Source organism: Bos javanicus, chromosome 9, assembly GCF_032452875.1.
Source record: "Bos javanicus breed banteng chromosome 9, ARS-OSU_banteng_1.0, whole genome shotgun sequence".
In the NCBI taxonomy this organism is placed as follows: Eukaryota; Metazoa; Chordata; class Mammalia; order Artiodactyla; family Bovidae; genus Bos; species Bos javanicus.
The window spans coordinates 21,816,709-21,836,411 of record NC_083876.1 but is presented as its reverse complement, the minus strand read 5'-3'; positions in this window follow the sequence as shown (position 1 = coordinate 21,836,411).

Genomic DNA, 19,703 nt, shown 5'->3' with positions numbered 1-19,703 from the left:
CCACTCAAATTCTACAGAAAAGTCCTCTTCATAGAGACCAGAGAGCCCAAAGATTTGACACACACACATTTCCTCTTTCATCATAACTGCCACACTGGCTAGTGCGTGGGTATCATTGCTTTGCTTTACTTTGCTTTTCCCTCTGGGGAGAGAAGTCTTCCTAAGACAGGAGGAAGAAAGACAGCAAAGTTGTTGTTTGCTTGAGTGTAGAAATGTCACTGTGAATAAAGACAATTTTTAAAATGCCCCAATTTAGGGTACAATCTATAGTTGCAATTCCACAGCATAGTTTAGCTGAACATAGCCAGAAGCAGTCTGATTAAATTACATATATCAGAGTGAAGGTGACCTTGGCCGTTGAGATCCAACAGGGAATGAATTTTATGGCTGAACTGAAGCAAATCTGAAAAGTGAGAAGGCTTGCCTGACTAAATTCTCTTTTAGCGTGTCATTAAAATCACTGTTTGGTGTTAGTTTCTGAACCAACAAGGTGTGAGTCATGATTTGAAGAATGAATTAAAAAAGTCTCAACAATATGGGCTTGCAAAATAATGTGCATCAATTCCCGTAAATGGAAAAATTTAGCTGCAATACACTTAAGACTTATAAATAGGATGCAAAGTCCAATACTAGCGCACACCTGCTATAATAAGGATCTCACTAGGCCCTGGGAATAGGGAAGGATAAGGAAGGTATTCACTCCCCCAAATCTAAATGTGTGTCTAAAAAGTCAACACACACCCCAAGCACACAAGAAGTCAGGACACATGCAGTGAAAATGTACCTAACAAAAGGTTGGTTAATACACAATCTGAGCCAAATGATACAGCGTGCAGTAAATGTTACAGTGTATTCAAAAGAAGAATGGGTTGCATTAATTCAAGTATTTGTTCATTCATTATTTCAGTCAGTCAGCAGATATTTAATGAGTGTCTATTATATGGCAGGATGTGGGCTGAGTGAAGAAAAAAAAATTGTAACTAATACATCCCTAGGAAATCACTTTAACCCCATTTTACAGGTGAGAACATCAAGGCCAAGAACACTCAAATGACCAAGCTGACAAATCCAAAGGAGAAGCAGAGCTAGATCTGTGGATCTGAATCACAGTTTCAGCGATAACTCAGGGGTATTGGGCCTGGGTGCTTGAGAGGCCTGTGAACCGGAGAGAAGTCAGGTGAGCTGCCCTCTGGGGGGAGATGGGGGCTTGCATTTTCAGTTTCTTGAGTTTGAAGCAATGGTGGGATGTTTGCATGAACCAGCCACCGGGCCTTTGGAGACAGGGGCCTGCATCTCAAGAAGGGAGTTTCTGATAGCTAATGATTTGAAGTCATCTTTGTAGAAATGATAGTTGAAGTATATGAATATTTAATATGCAATTAATAAGAACTGATGGCTTTGTCCAGAAGAGAAAGTATTCATGACTGAGAGAAGGGGCAAAGGTTGCGATCTTGTGAAAAGCCTACATGGGGGAGAAGGAATTGGCAGGGACAGCAGGACAGGAATCCTCGTGTCGCCTCGTCAGGCATTGACCTGTGTCAGTCAGACGGGTCAGGCTCACAGCTGTCCCAGAGGACAGACCTGCTGGACATTGCTGCTCCACGGCCTCTGTCAGCCATCAGTTCTTCCTGCGGCCCGGTTCCCACTGGGAATGTTGAATGGAACGTGGATGTGTCAATTGTGGAGATCATGATTTTATTATACGTGTTTTTGGGGAGGATTACTCCCCAAAAGAGGATTACTTCAAGAGGAAACCTGTCGAAAGCCGCAGGGAATGCAAGAAGAAAGAGCGCTGAACCAAGGGCCTTTGAGGATAGTGATGAGGAACTGATTTGTGGTTCTGGGGAATGCAGGTTCAGTAACGCAGCCAGAGCTGAACCAGACTGTGTCGAGATGGAATGAACACACACACACACTACTATCAAAAAGAGATAATCAACAAGGACCTACTGGATAACACAGGGGACTCTACTCAATATTCTGGGATAACCTATATGAGATCTGAAAGAGAATGAATACATGTATAACAATCATTTTGCTGTACATTTGAAACTGACAAAACATTGTAAAAAACTATACTGCAATAAAATTTTTTTTTTAAAAAGCTAAATGAGCAGGTAATGAGAATTGAAAACAAGAGAAATCTGAAAAGTTTAAGTATGCAATCTTTAAAGTGAAAAAAAAACAAAACAAAAACTCTGTGTAGTTTTTGTGCTTTGTCCAAAGAATCTAATACAATTCATATTATTCTGCTAATGGAATAAAAGCTGTGTTCTACTTTCCCGAGGCCTTTAATTGCTCTTATGGCAAGGTTGACAGACTGCTTGAGTGGATTATCTGAAATCTGATTCCTATTAGGGCCAGAATCAGTCATCATCATGGTACAGAGAGTAAATCATGGCAAAAATCAGACACAGGTCAGGCTCACAGCTGCTGGACATTGCTGCTCCACGGCCTTTGTCAGCCATCAGTTCTTCCTGCGGCCCGGTTCCCACTGGGAATGTTGAATGGAACGTGGATGTGTCAATTGTGGAGATTATGCTTTTATTATACGTGTTTTGGGGGAACTTTTTGAGGAGTGACCTAGTGGCATCCTGCATTGAAGACCAGAACGCAAGATTTTCAACCAGAAGATCAATGTGAATAAACTAACTGCAAGCTAACTACAAAAATGAAGACTTCCTGAATTTCATGGTTTTCTGCTACCTCCAACTTAATACCTTTCTGAAGGCTTTTCATATAAATATATGAATATAAATTTATGTATAATACACAGAGGTATGTATGTTTAAATATGACTACATATATAGTTTTAGAATTGAGGTTATCTATGTCTGGATCTATTAATCAATATTTAGTTTTGTGTTAGTTTTCCATTCAATAATAAATCATGACTTCCCATGAAAACTATTGTAACAGCTAATAATTGCTTATGTGAATAAGTTAGAATTCATTTTCTTGATTGTTGGAAAATTTAAAGAAAATTTTATTAAGGATATCTTCACTTTCTGATATTTGTTGCAAGTATTTTCATAGTTTATGAATTATGCTTTAATCTTTAGTGTTGAAAACTTTAATTTTTATTTAGTTTATTGGCTCTGTAATGATTTTGTTCTTGCCTTTTAACCTATAAAATCTTTCTCTCAGATTCAGTTATTTATTCAGCTTTGGAAAGCTGAAGTTTAATTAGGCTGGTGATTGCCCTTATTAAATTCTGGGCATGCTGTATGCTAAGTCTCTTCAGTAGCGTCCGACTTTTTGTGACCCTACGGGCTGTAGCCCACCAGGGTCCTCTGTCTACAGGATTCTAGACCTAGGCAAATTATTATTATTAATACCAATATACCAGTCAGAAAGATATTAGTGAAGAGGAAAAAACATGAGGAAAAGAATAAAATAAAAGGTCTTGCTAATAAAGACTTTTCCCTTTATGTTTTCTTCTTTGTCAATAAACTTATAAATGCCTTCCCTATTCCAAAATTTCTGTTTCTAATTTTTTTTCTAGCTTTTTTATGGTGTCATCTCTTACAGTTAAGTTTTCTCCTTTTGAAGTGTTTAATTTGCTATATGCTGAGATACAGCTTTTCAATAATTTGTTTTAAAAGGAGCCTGAATCTCAATGCTACATATCAAGACTTCATCTTTTCTGACCTAGAATAGTAGTTGCTCACACTGACAACATTCGGTTGGTTAGGATTCCCTTCTAGTTCCTTCTTACCAATGTTTATAATCAAAATTGTGCAGCTTTCACTTTACACATGTGTCTCTAATATTTTGTTGACATTTTGATATTGAGAATATATTGGTTTCATTAAACATTAAAAACTATCATTCCACATTTTAAATACTCTAAAATTATTCATAGAGCATGAAAAATATTTGTTCCCTGATATGTGAAAGATCTCATTTATACAGCTGTGTGATTCTAGAGCCTTCCTTGAAGACACTTCTTCAAATTTGAAAAATATTGTCCATAGTTACGGACCTATTAAGATATTTTATTCCCATTGAGTCATCTTGATAATTTATATTTTATTATAAACTGTCCATACCATATTTAGAATTTGTATATTAAAATATATATATATATATAAAGTTGTATGGACTATTTGTATAAAGTATTCTCTCACAATTTAAAACGTTCCCATGTTTCTTTATTATATATGCTCTTATTATTAATTATGTTCATGCTTTTTATCTTCTGCTAAATTTCTTAAAGGGTACTATTATTTTTTTTTTTTTTGAGGAACCCAACTCTTGGCATTTTAAAAGCAGTTTCTGTTATTGTAAAATTTATTTAGTTATTTTAATTACTTGAAATTTTCTTTCTTTCAATTTTCCTTAGGTTATATGTTTTCTTCTGACTTTTTGGGTTTAAATAAAACCTTGAAAATTGTCTTCCTAAATAAATGTTGTAATTTTTCCAAAGTTTCTACTTTCACTTTCATCCTCATTATTTTCTAAATCAGTGTTTTGCAAGCAATGTGTCTTGACCCACTGAAAACTGTTGATACATTAAACTGTGTCACAGAATTGTGTTGTATGTGCTTAGAAAATTTGTTGAAAGACATTTTATTCATTTTTTAAATACAGTAAAGTATACTTTCATTTATGTAAGTTTGTAAGTTTATAACTGAATTTAACATAATCTAAGATTCCTCATCTTTAAATTGGAAGCTTCAGCTTTCTTATTCTCATAAGTGATATGTTTGATATTTTCTGTTTCATGTTAACATTTACTTTGTTTTGTTCTGCTTTTACCTTAGTTGCTTCTTTATGCACCCATTCTTTTTCTGGTTTTTACTACTTTGACAGTATTGTATATTTTAAAATTCAATGATTTTGAAGATTTACCTTGTGTTTTACATTTGACTTCTGGCTATACTTATACTTATTAAAAATATACCCTAAGTTTTCTTTTCTAATCATCAGAATTTAGAGTAATTGCATCCTTTGAGTCATTTCCCCCCTGTGTTAGGCGAGGAATTTAGCATGATCTTAATCATCTTCCCTCTTAATATCATTTGTGTTTCATCCCCTTATTGTTATAATTTCATCATTTTTATGTTATAGCTCCCTTTCAGGAATTCTTTTCTTGTTACAGTTTTATCTTATTTTTAACAATATTTCAACTCAATTCTATTTTAACTGGTTTCAATATCACCTGTTAATCTTTTCTTCCTTTCTCCTTTCCTCCTTCCCTTTCTTTCTTTCTGTCTCTCTCTTTCATTTTACCATGGTCTTCTTATTTGTGACTTTAAAATTTGGATTTGTCTACAGATCATAGCATCTTCAAGTGATTTTTTTCTCCCAAATTGTGGAGATACATTTTTCTCAGCCTGTCTGTATGTTATAATAACTTTCTGTTTCCTTCATGCCTGAATAGCAAGTTGGCTTAACATAACCTCTTTAGCTCACCAACATTTTTCCTTCAATATTCTGTGGTTTATTTTTTCATTGCCTCTTGGCTTTTCACATTGCAAAAGAACAGTTAGAAGCCAGCCAAATTTTGATTTTTGTTAGTGACATGTGTTTTCTGGAGGTTTTCTTGTTAGATGTTTCTGTTTGTTTTTGTAAGTCCAACATTTTGTCACTCGGGTTCTTTTCAATATTTCACTCTGGGCCCTTTTCAACCTAAGAGTCATCTTTGATAATTATGTCCATATTTATCTTATCCCAAAGTTATGTTGACTTTTACCTCCTGATCATCTCTGAAATCTTTCTTATTCTCCTCTGCTACCCTCCAAGGTCTCTTGGAGGTCTCAATTGTTATCTCTTACTAGGACTCTCACCTCACATAAGAGCCTCTGACTTGTTTCTTTACAAACCTACACACTCTAGCCAGAGAAATTGTTTTCTGCCCCAAATTCAAATTTTGTTTACCTCACGCATCTGGTTAAATTGCCTCAGTAGCTTTAGATAAAGAGCAAAATCTCTAACACGGATTTACCTCAAAAATTTTCAAACACAGGTAGGGATCCACTGATGAATCATGAAGTCAATTTGTTAGGTTACAAAAGCATTAAAATCATTATATATATGAAACATACATGTGACTGTGTGTATGTATATACACATGTATAAAACATATACAATGAGCATAAATCTAAACCAAAGATTTCACAAACTGTTGCGTACTCTTACAATGAGAAAACCTCTCTAATAGGTTCTATTGTATTCTGTTTCATGGTTTCTTTTTTAAAAATTGAAATATAATTATTTTACTAGGTTTTGTTAGTGTCTGCCATAAAACAACATGAATCAGCCATATAAAAACTGTTTTATGATCTAGCAAATTGATTTCTATATATGTACATATGGGTATGTGTACTGGGCTATGATGTAGAAAGTATTTCTTACTGCAGGTCATGGTGCAAAAAAATGGTTGAAGTCTCTGCCCTACAGAGCCCTGGGCGGTCTCGTCCCTACCTCCCTCCTCATCGTCATCTATGTTTGTCTTATGTCTCTCGGCCCCAGTTTCACTGACCTTCATATAGATCCTCAAGCATGCTGTGTTCACTTATACTAAAGGGCTTCCCACATGCTATCCCTTCTGCGGGGACTCTCCTGTTCCTTGGTTAACTCCCACTATCTCTCAGACCTAGCATGAATCAACCTTCCCCAACCTGCTGGGACCTCCTGACTAGGTCAAATCCCTCATCGCATGCTCTCAGAATACAATCTACTGTCTCACCTGGTTGTGATTTCATATTATTCATGTGATTATTTGTTTGTTTCTCCAATCATCCACAAAGGCAAGAATATGGCAGGTGTCCCTTTTTGTTTCATTCATCTTTGTCTCATTTATGTGTATTTTTTTATTATAGAATTAAGCGCCAATAATGACTTATAAATGTATATAATAAATACATATCTATTCACACATCATTTTGGTTTAGTTTGGGAAGATTATTTTTCATTGTACTTTTGGTTACTGTGTTGTTTCTAACTTCTTGTTTCTTCCCACTGTCTTGTATCTTCCTTGTGAACATCTAGGCTTCTTATAATGGATACACTTTTTTCTCTCTATCTTGACTCAATATTTTAATATTTCTCTTCTTCTCTGCATTCTGAAATAGCTTCTCAAATCTATTCTCACCAATTACTGAATTTAAACTGTGTAAATTCTGTTCTATCCTGCCTCTACTTTTTAATTTATTGCATATTGCTTTCTTACTTGAGCCTGATATATTCTTACCTTAGGGAGTATGTGTGAACTCAGTCATGTCCAACTCTTTGTAATCCCATGGACTGCACTCCACCAGGCTCCTCTGTCCATGGGATTTTCTAGGCAAGAATATTAGAGTAGGTTGCCATTTTTTCCTCCAGGGGATCTTCCCGACCTAGGGATCGAACCCGTGTCTTCTGTGTCTACTGCATTGGCAGGCAGATTCTTTAACATTGAGCCACCTGGGAAGCCCTATTCTTACCTTAACTCTCTTTGTTATCTTTAAATTCCAGTCTATTCTACATATTCCTTGCTGCTCCTTTTTTTCAAAAGAACTTTTTATTTTGTATTGGGGTATAGCTGATTAACAAGGTCATGATAGTTTCAGGTGACCAACGAAAAGACTCAGCCACACACCCAACCTTGTATCCAACCTCCCCTAAATTCCCCTCTCCTTTATCATATACGCCATATGTCCTATTATCTTGCTGAGGACTCCAAGCAGTTTTGCAAACATTTCTACTGTTTTTTGATATAATATGGTTTCCAAAGTTTGTTTATTTTAGGACTCAGGAGGATGAGATTGCATTAATTTGAGCTCCAAGGATCTCTCTTTTTTTCCTTTTTCTCCTTGTCCTTTTCTTCCTCTTCTTTTTTTTTTTTTTTGCCAACACTGTGCATGCTACTCACTGTCTGCTGGGGAGGTGTAGGTTCTTCAGACAGAGGACAACACAACATGCAAAGTGCCTTCCCCAAGAGCTGTTCTCTAATGAGGCTCTTTTGGCATGAGAAGGAAACTTCTTCAGTTTCAGAAGCTATTTCTATGATGCACATGACAATACCTAAATATTTTTATAGATTTACTGGAGGAGAGTGTGGAGAGGGATGGGAACTCATATTGTGGTCTACTCTGAAATTTGGCCTGAATATTAATGGAGAAGCTCTGATGACTTCTCACTGATCACTTCTTAAGTTGATGGACAGTGTGCCTCTCTGAACTGAGGGAGAGTAAATGATGTGTGTCAAAGTCTCCTTTCTGCCTATGTCCACATTGGTGGTTTCATTCTGTTTTATGAGGTAAAACATGGACAGGCAACTGCTTTTTTCTGAATTTAGCCCCACTGTCTTTGTGATTAAAGTTCCTCCTATATGAAAGCAACAGGTAAATCAGCAATCTTAGTTTTTATTGCCCACGTTTTCTATTTTTTGTATGTTTTCATATGTATTGTATGATGAAATTAAAATCATGAAATTGAATTTTCACAGATTGATTATTCTTTCACAGTTTATAGATTGAATATTCTTAAACTTGAGAAGATAATGGAATTCACTTTTTTTTTTTTTTGTATCAGGCAGGAAATTATAATCTCTTTAGTATTAGTTGTATAAACCAGCTTGGGAATGCTTTCACTTAGTGATCTTAAGCAGATGCTAATCATAACCATATCAAAAGATCTTTTCTTGATACATATTCCTCAATGTTCATTGCAATACTATTTACAATAGCCAAGACATACAAGCAACCTAAATTTCCACTGATGGGTGAATGGCTAAAGAAGATGTGATACATATATACAATAGAATATTATTCAGCCATTAAAAAAAGAATGAAATAATGCTATTTGCAGCAACATGGATGGCCCCAGAGGTTATTGTACTAAGTGAAGTGAGACAGAGAAAGACAAATATATTATATCACTTAAATATAGAATCTAAAAAAATGATACAAATGAACTTATATATAAAAGAGAAACAAACTCACAGACTTTGAAAATAAACTTATGGTTTCCAAAGGGGAAAGTGGGGAGGGGGGAAGGATTAATTAGGAGTTTAGGATTAACATATACACATTGTGCTAAGTTGCTTCAGTCATGTCCAACTCTATGCGACCCCATGGACTGTAGCCTGCCAGACTCCTCTGTCCATGGGATTCCCCAGGCAAGAATACTGGAGTGGATTGCCATTTCCTCCTCCAGGGGATCTTCCCCACTCAGGGATTGAACCCATGGCTCTTACATCTCCTGCATTGACAGGCAGGTCTTTATCACCAGTGCCATCTGGGAAGCCCATATACACACTGCTGCAGCTAAGTCACTTCAGTCGTGTCCGACTCTGTGCAATCCCATAGACGGCAGCCCACCAGGCTCACCCGTCCCTGGGATTCTCCAGGCAAGAACACTGGAGTGGGTTGCCATTTCCTTCACCAATACATGAAAGGGAAAAGGGAAAGTGAAGTCGCTCAGTCATATCCAACTCTTAGCGACCCCATGGACTGCAGCCTACCAGGCTCCTCCATCTATAGGATTTTCCAGGCAAGAGTACTGGAGTGGGGTGCCACTGCCTTCTCCGATATACACACTGCTATATGTAAAATCAGAGAAGGCAATGGCACCCCACTCCAGTGTTCTTGCCTGGAGAATCCCAGGGTCGGGGGAGCCTGGTGGGCTGCTGTCTATGGGGTCACACAGAGTCGGACATGACTGAAGTGACTTAGCAGCAGCAGCAGCATATGTAAAATAGATACTCAACAAGGACCTACTGTATAGTACAGGAAGCTCTACTGAATATTCTGTAATAACCAAATAGCACTTTGCTGTACACCTGAAACAAATACAGCATTGTGAATGAACTAAGCTTCAATATATATTTTAAAAAAAGGTCTTCTCTTGGGGATATCTTTATTTATGAAGTTGCTAATACATTATGTTTGTACATACCCCCCCCGCTTCACTTAATGGGGGTGGTTTCTGGAGTCTACAAGATATACACGATTTGTCCTGCATAGTGAAGCCATATGAATGCTACCACTCCCCTGGGAACATTTATTTACCTGAATTCCCCAAGGTAATTATGCTTTTGGTGTTTAAAATTACCAGGTGGGCAGGAGGAAACTTTCAGAGGTGACAGATAAGTTTATTACCTTGATTATAGTGATGATTTCATGGATATATGCATATTTCAAACCTGTCAAGTTGTATATGTCAAATATATGCACTTTTTTTGTATGCAATTACACCTGTTAATTTACAATTAACAGTAAAGCTGCTAAAAAGAAATAAAACTGCCATATTGGCATATTTCTTCTAACAGTCTTTGGAATAGTTGAAATAATGAGAGATTCTTGTTATTTGTTCACTTATACATAAGGTATATAGGTTCATCACTTAGCTAACGATAGCTGAGCATACGGGAAATTTACTGCTTGTTTTTCTTGTCACTTGTCATGTTTGTCATCCTTGTGCTTAGGCTGTGATATCCCACTGTTTTCTAGTATTTAATGGATATTTAGGCTGCTATCAGTCTTTTTCAAAAATCTTACCATGGGCAACAATTTCCCCAGTATTTTTGCTTATTGTTGTCACCACTGAGGTTTCTTTTAAGATCTTTTAAATATCTTTTAGAAATAGATATTTATGAGTCATTGGGTGAAAAATGAACTTAGTAACTTTAAGGGAGATACTCAAGGAAAAAGAGGAGATTGTTTTTCTCTACACATACTGTTACATCAAGACACAGAGTAGGCAAGTTGGTTTCCTTAGAATGGACATGGCCAAGATGGGTTATGACTTATCTCCTATCTGATGTATTTTTAAAAAACTCCTTTTTCCCCCTGAATGGCAATTTTGAATAAGTGGTTAATTCTTTCCTTTGTTATTAATCCTTTGTGGTAGAAATGACCATTCTACCCTAACCAGCTTGTGTCTGTTCTATTTTTTTAATAAATATGTGCTGGTACAGTTCTGGCAGAGTTGATGAAGTTGCAATTAAGTTTTAGAAGGAAATCATTTCACTTAGCACTTCATAGGTGAGGCTACTGCAATAGACTGATTTTGAATATTTAAGAATACTGACCCCTTAAAAAATATATATGAAATTACATTCAGATTTATCATAGAGATTGCATTTGTAAAGTTGTAATGATGAATGAAATTGACATTTATCATATAACAGGTTATATTTGTGAAGTTATTGTGAAATTATAATGATGAGTGAGTTTAACAACTTGGGCTCCTTTTTCATCCAACTCTGCAGAGAAAAGGTCTGGAGAGATGGGCAGAGTGATCTAATAAATTCAGGCTTCCTAAAACTGAAAATCTGGATGAACTGTGGCCATGGCTTGCATTTCCTATGAGCAGTGTGGTATTATCTAATGAATAGTCAGAGAACAGAATCTTCAGTTATCTATTAAATGGATTGCCCCATAAAAAGGAATTGTGTCTTATCAGTCAGCATATACACACTGACACTTACTACATTTATGTACTTGGATTGAGAAGTATACAGTTTATGTATTGATTCAATATCTCAAAAGCTCCCTTTGTGAGGATAGCTGACATTTGGTGTGTATCAAATTATTGCTTTTCCATTAGCTTGGAATTTAGGGGGGTCTGAGAGACTGAACATGGAAGAATTGTTTTCATGGACATTTTTCATTTGCTTTCAACACTGCCATATCCTTGGACTTCTCTGGTGATCCAGTGGTTAAGAATCCACCTGGCAATGCAGGGAACATAGGTTCACCCCCTGGTCTGGGAAGATCCCACATGCTGCTGGGCAATTAAGCGTATGCACCACAACACCTGAACCTGTGCTCTGCAACCAGAGAAGCCACCACAATGAGAAGCTCACACATAACAACAGAGACCCAATGCATCCAAGATAAATAAATAAAATATTGCCATATACTGAGAAATAATATTTAGTCAGTGAAAAATGTGATCAAGAATACAACCAGGCCCAAAGAATATTCATTTATTTACTTCTTGGGGCTTGGATTATAAAGCCCTACATTATTGATAGGGTCATTGCTATTTCTAGAATTTTCCAGGCCCCATTCATTTGGACTGAGATAAAGTATCATAGTTTTACTGGGGGGAATTAATGGGTCTCATAGTTCACTGCATCAAAGCAACAGACAGATTTGGAAAGGGATTACTGAGGCATCAATTAAGTATCATCTATACTTGAAGAAAGAATGTTTAATACAAGTATGTGAAGTAGAGAATGACAAAACAGAGAGGACTCAATTAAAACATATATATGGAGGAATAGATTGTCTTTGAAGTTCTGTCTCATCAAGAGTACATAAATGGAGTAAAAGTCCTAATCCAGTGTGTGCTCAAGGAAAATTGGACAGGAGAATGCAGTTATTAGTAGAAGCTAATATTCCTCACATCAATTTTCCAACTTAGATGTTACATATTGGTCTGTTTTGTAAGGATTTTGTTTATTTAAGGAACTATTCATGTATTTACTAGATATTATTCTTAGACATAAAAGGGATTCAGAATATACTTTTTTGTAATATCCTTAATAAAAAATAGGGCCTAGAAGCAAGGATTTGAATTGTAGGGGGGAAATCTCATAAAGAGTCTTTGGAAGTATTGATATAACCAGATATTGGGTTCACAGTCAATGGCGGACTGTTTCAGACAGACTTGAATAGCTCCATGGATTTAGAATAGCCTTCATCTTAAAGACCATACCAAAAATTCTAGTCAGTTCTAGGCAATGTCTTTTTTATTTACAGGAGAATTAATAGGAGAAAAGTGAGTACTTCACAGAGTAAGAGATTTCTTTAAAAGTGCTATTGTGTTGCAAGCTAAGCAAAAAAATCTATTTCAGGTTTATTCACAAACTGACAATTGGAAGAAGAATTCTAGCAACAGAAATAAAGATCCTATATACTATGCTTCATCCTAAACCGTATAGATTAGGGACTACTGTTTATTTCCTGCTTCTAAAATCAGATTTGAGCCATAACACTGTGGGCTACCCTTAGCTATGCTTCCCACCCACTTCCTTCTGGTTGAATGAGGAGGCTTAGTGATGTAAAAAAGATTTGACTCACTGAGAGGCAAATGAACTTGATATCTGGGTCAAAAACAGTCAAAAATGCCAAGTAGATTATGCAGCCGATGCCCTAAGGTCATTTGAGAAATTAACAGGAATCTCCCTAAAGGCACAAAGAATGGAATTTCTCAACAAATAGCATATTAGTGTCTAGATTCAGAGAAGGCAATGGCACCCCACTCCAGTACTCTTGCCTGGAAAATCCCATGGACGGAGGAGCCTGGTAGGCTGAAGTCCATGGGGTCGCTAGAGTCTGACACGACTGAGCGATTGCACTTTCACTTTTCACTTTCATGCATTGGAGAAGGAAATGGCAACCCACTCCAGTGTTCTTGCCTGGAGAATCCCAGGGATGGGTGAGCCTGGTGGGCTGCTGTGGGGTCGCACAGAGTCGGACACGACTGAAGCGACTTAGCAGCAGCAGCAGCAGTGTCTAGATTACAGGCTAGACAACCCATAAATAGGAAGACGTAGGTCAGAGCACTGGAGCTTTTCTTCCTCTTTAAACAAAATGTACCTGAGCTTTGAACCAAAGTCCAGAGGCTTCTTTATTTTCCACCTTAAGGAAGACAGACCCTCTTATCTTGAACTGCTATCATCTATCCCCTTGCAAATTTCTATGTCTTCACTCCTCAAAGAAAATTTAAGCATTAGCTCCTCTCAGTCAACTCAGGGCCCTGACTGATAGGTTTATGCTTTGCAATCCACCACATGTGCTACAGTCAAGGATCAAAAACTCTTTTGGCGAGTGGTACAGCTGAGCTGGGCTTCCCAGTGGCTCAGTGATAAAGAATCTGCCTGCGCCAATGTAGGAGGCGCAGGAGATGTGGTTTGATTTCTGGGTCAGGAAGATTCACTGGAGGAGGGCATGGCAACTCACTCCAGTATTCTTGTCTGTAGAAACCCATGGACAGAGCCTGGTGAGCCTGGTAGGCTACAGTCTATGGGTCGCAAAGAGTCAGACATGATTGAGAGACTGAGCATGTACTCACAAATGAATTTTCCTACTCAGGAAAAAGTTAAGTCTCCTTTCCACTCAGCTTCATGCTTCAACTAATCCTTCTTGGCTGATGAGCACAGCAGAAGCATGTCAGCCAGGGAATTTCATCTTGATGGGTTTTAGCAAATATCCAAGTGAAAAACACAAAATACAAAATACAATAGCACCACTGGTGCTTGGGTCTGTAATTAGAGAGGAAAGGCAGAAAAGGGGACACTACAGCTTCTCACATCAGAGGCGGGGCCTGTTGATTGTTTATGGGTTTTATCTTTTGATGTAGCATTTATACATAGTGAAATGCACAAATCTTAAGAGAACATCCATGAGATTTGACAAATGCATGTACTTGTGTAACCCAAACCTCTTTGCCATCACACCAGAAACTTCTGGCATGCCCCTTCCCAATTAGTTAATGCCCTGGTTCATCCCTTAGAGGCAACTACTGTTCTGAAGTTTTTTTCCATTATGAAATAGTTTTACCTGTTTAGAACTCCATAATATAATTGGAATAATACTGTATGTATTCTTCTGTGTAGAGCTTCTGTATCAGCTTGCAAGTGCTGCCAAAATTTTTTTCACAGACTAACGGTAAAAACAACAGAAATGCATTTTCTCACAGTTCTAGAGGCTGAAATTCCAAGATCAAGATGCTGGCGTCTCTCTCGTTGGCTTGAAAATTATTATGTTCTTGCTGTGTCCTCACATGGCTGTCCCTCTGTCTCTGTGTTGTCTGTGTCCTAATTTCTTCTTCTTAGAAAGAACAGCATATTGCATTAAGGCCCACCCATGAGACCTCATTTTACCTTTATTACTTCTTGAAAGGCCCAATATACAAACAGTCATATACTGAGGTATTACCACTAATAGGGCTTTAATATAAACATTTTGGAGGTGGGAGTGGGGGACACGAATCAGCCCATAATACCTTTTTTGAATCATCAAAACGTTTTTGAGATTCACTCATGTTGTTTGTGTCAGTAGGTTGTCCTTTTTTATTTCTGAGTACTATTTCATTATACGAATATACCACAGTTTAGTCTATTAGTGGACACCTGTGCTGCTTCAGATCAAAGCTGCTTCAGTCATGTCCGACTCTGTGCGACCCTATGGACTGTAGCCCACAAGCCTCCTCTGTCCATGGGATTCTCCAGGCAAGAACAGTGGAGTGGGTTGCCATGCCGTCTTCCAGGGGATCTTCCCCAGCCAGGGATCAAACCTGCGTCTCTTATGTGTCCTGCATTGGCAGGCGGGTTCTTTACCCCTAGTGCCACCTGGGAAGCCCTGTGCTGCTTCCAGTTTGGAGCTATGATAAATGAAGCAACTTAAACATCATTGTACAAGTCTTTTTGCAACATTTTATATATATATATATATATATATATATATATATATAATTTATTTATTTTAATTGGAGGTTAATTACTTTACAATATTGTATTGGTTTTGCCATACATCAACATGAATCCACCACAGGTATACACGTGTTCCCCATCCTGAACCCCCCTCCCACCTCCCTCCCCATACCATCCCTCTGGGTCATCCCAGTGCACCAGCCCCAAGCATCCTATATCATGGGTGGATGAAACTGGAGCCTATTATACAGAGTGAAGTAAGCCAGAAAGAAAAACACCAATACAGTATACTAACACATATATATATGGAATTTAGAAAGATGGTAACGATAACCCTGTAAGCAAGAAAGCAAAAGAGACACAGATGTATAGAACAGTCTTTTGGACTCTGTGGGAGAGGGAGAGGGTGGGTTGATTTGGGAGAATGGCAACATTATATTTTATCTTGACCAAGATCTAGGAGTGAATTTGCTGGTTATAGTAATAAATGTATGTTTAATTTTATCTGAAACTTCCAGAAAATTTTCCAGAGATTGTACCGTTTTATAATCCTACTATCAATTTATGAGAATTCTAGTTGCTACAAATCCTTATTAACATTTGGTGTTATAGGTATTTTAATATATCTATTGGTTTTAGTCATTCAGGTCAGTGTACAGTGGTATCTCACTGTGGTTTTAATTTGCATTTCCCCCAATGATTTAAAATACTTCTGCATGTGCTAGGCTGTTTAATTTACAATAAATGAAGAGCCCCTGGAGGTCTCCAGGAAATACTTATGTGAAGCAAAGGTTCTCAATGTGTCCATCACCAAAATCCTCTAAAAACTTAGTTCTGCTATTGCACCTGATATTTCTGACCTCTCTGATTATCTGTAGTGTGACTCGAATGTAAGTAGCTATAAATTATCTAAGGGCATGGAACTGGCCTTAAAGAATTAGAGGGATGAGGTGTGTGTCTGACCATATATTTCTGTTTCTCAGTGCTCCATGAAAAGACAACAATATGAGAAGGAGAAGAGAAGAAGGAAAAAAAGAGCAGCTTTTTTTTCTGTAATTAAAATTACTCTAGATAACAACTAGATAGGCAGTTGGAAAACTATGATGTTAGATCTCTATCTCACTTTGTATACCAATATAAATTCCAGATGGAGAAAAAAAAATCTATTTTAATTATTTAAAATCAAACACATACTTAAAATAATTAAAATAGATTTATTTTTTAAGTATTTTTTCATTGTTTATAATGGAAATATTAGTCCTTTATTCCTCCTCTCTTCTGCCCTCCCCAAGTCCTCTTTCCCCCAGGCACCTATCTACCTTCAAGAATTTCAGCTATGCTTAGACTTTCTTTATATTTATTTTTAAATTTAATTTTTAAGTTTTACTGCAATACAATAAACACATAACATTGTATTTATGTAAGGTATACAACATGATTTAATATATATTTAATAAAATGATCACCAGAAGTTTAGTTAACATCTATCACCTCATGTAGTTACATTTTTTTTTTTTTTCTTGTGACGAGAACTTTTAAGATCTACTGATCTACTCTCAGGACTTCCCTGGTGGTCCAGTGGCTAGGATTCCCTGTTCCCAATGCAGGAGGCCTGGGTTCAATCCCTTGGCAGGGAACTGGATCCCACATGTCACAACTAAGAGTTTGCACACTGCAACTGAAGATGCCAGATCCTGTATGCCGCAAGTAAGACTCAGTGCAGCCAAATAAATAAGTAAAAAAGATATTAAAAAGAGAGAAAGATTTACTCCACTAACAACTTTCAAATATACAATATTGTTAACCATAGTTAAAGGTCCATCGTCAAAGCTTTGGTCTTTCAGTAGTCATGTATGGATGTGAGAGTTGGACTGGAAAGAAAGCTGAGTGCTGAAGAATTGATGCTTTTGAACTGTGGTGTTGAAGACTCTTGAGAGTCCCTTGGACTGCAAGGAGATCCAACCAGTCAGTCCTAAAGGAAATCAGTCCTGAATATTCACTGGAAGGACTGATGCTGAAGCTGAAACTCCAATACTTTGGCCACCTGATGTGAAGAACTGACTCATTGGAAAAGACTCTGATGCTGGGAAAGACTGAAGGCTGGAGAAGGGGATGACAGAGGATGAGATGGTTGGATGGCATCACTGACTCAACGGACATGAGTTTGAGTAAACTCCAGGAATTGGTGACGGACAGGGAGGCCTGGCATGCTGCAGTCCATGGGGTCGCAAAAGTTGGACATGACTGAGCAACTGAATTGAACTGAACCATGCTATACATTACATCCCCAGGGGTTCTTTATTTTATACCTGGAAGTTTGTACCTTTTGACCACCCTCACTTATTTTGCTCTCACCTGAACCCATCCTGCCTCTGACAATCACCAATTTATTTTGTTTATGTGGGTTTTTTTTTTTTTTTCAGATTCCACATATAAGTTAATTCATTCAGTATTTGTCTTCCTCTATCCGATTTATTTCGCTTAATGTAATGCCCTGAAGATTCATCCATAGTGTCCCAAATAGCAGGATTTCTTTCTTTTGTATAGATGAAAAATATTACATATTACATATCATATTTTCTTCATTCATTTATCCCTCAATGGACACTTGAGTTGTTTTCATGTCTTGCTATTGTAAATAATGCTGCAGTGAACTTGGGGATGCAGCTTATCTGTTCGATATAGTGATTTCATTTCCTTCAGAAGTACCTACAAGTAGGATTGCTGGATCATAATGGTATTTCTAACTTTAATTTTTTGAGGAAACTTCATGCTGTTTTCCATAGTGGCTGCACCAATTTCATTCATTCCTACCAACAATGCACAAAGATTCTTTCTCCACATGCACACCAATGCTTGTTGTTTCTTGTCGTTTTGATGATAGTCATTTTAACAGATGTAACATAAAATCTCATTGTGGTTTTGCTTTGCAGTTCCCTGATGGTTAGTAATGTTTAACACCTTTCAAATATACCTGTTGATTGTTTTTATGTCTTCTATTCAGTTCCTCTGCCCTTTATAAAATCAGATTCTTGTTTATTCCACTATTGAGACAACTGAATTTTTAAAAATATACTTTAGTGCATTTTAGATATCAACCTCTTATCAGGCATATGGTTTACAAAGATTTTCTCCCATTCCACAGGTTGCATTTTCGTTTTGTTGATGGCTTCCTTTGCTAAGTAGAATCATTTTAGTGTGATGTAGTCCCACTTGTTTATTTCTGCTTTGGTTGCCTTTGCTTTTGGTGTTAAATTAAAAAAAAAATCATTGCTAAGGAATTTATCCCCTATGTTTTATTCTAGGAGTTTCATGGTTTCAGGTTTTATGTTTAAGTCTTTAATCCATTTTGAGTTGATTTTTGTGTACAGCATGAGAGAGTGGTCCAATTATCCTGACGCCATTTATTGAAGAGACTGTCCTTTCCCGCTTGTATATTCTTTTATTTCTTTTTCTAGCTACTTTCTCTGGCTAGGGTTACCAATACTGTGTTGAATAAACGTGGTGAGAGAGGGCATCCTTGCCCTGTGCTTGATCTTAGAGGAAAAGTTGTTAGCTTGCTAACATGGAGTATGATGTCAGCTGTGGGTTTGTCTTATACAGCCTTTATCATGTTTAGGTGGGTTCCCTCTATACCCACTTTGTGGAGAGTTTTACCATGAGTGAGTGTTGAATTCTGTCAAATGCTTTTTTCTATATCTATTGACATGATCATATGTTTTTATCCTTTATTTTTGTGTAGGTGATATCTTGATGGGGAGTGGTATGTTTCTGGAACAGCATCTGTAGAGTAGATTCTGTGGCCAATTTGGAGGCTACAATCTTCCACAGTGTTTCTGTTCCTTACATTTCGTAGGGGAAAGGGAGAGGAGAGAGCAGGTGAAAGAGAAATGTAGACAGGTTAACAGTCATCTGATGATTATGACTAGTCATTCAAACATAATAGGGCTAGACTATATCAGGAAGGCAATATGACCTTCTGAAGGAGGGGTGGCATAAATAAAGTCTTATCAAAATTATGTGGGCTTTGTAGTAGAAGAAGCAACAGTGGAACAGTTAGGAGGCTGGTTGAGTAATTCATTCAAGAGGTGATGCTGGCCTAAAGTATGTAAATTGGAGAGTGGTGCAAGATAGCTTTGAGATATGTAGGAGGTAGAATCATGAGTACTTGGAGACTGACTGGGACCAGGAGTAACAAGAATCCTTCTGTCTTAAGTGACAGGGTACATTGGAGGGTGGTACCATTTATCAAGATGAGGGACACAGGAGGAGTAGATATGTGAATATATAGAGAGTAAAAGATAATTCAGTTTCACGCAAGTGAGGGATG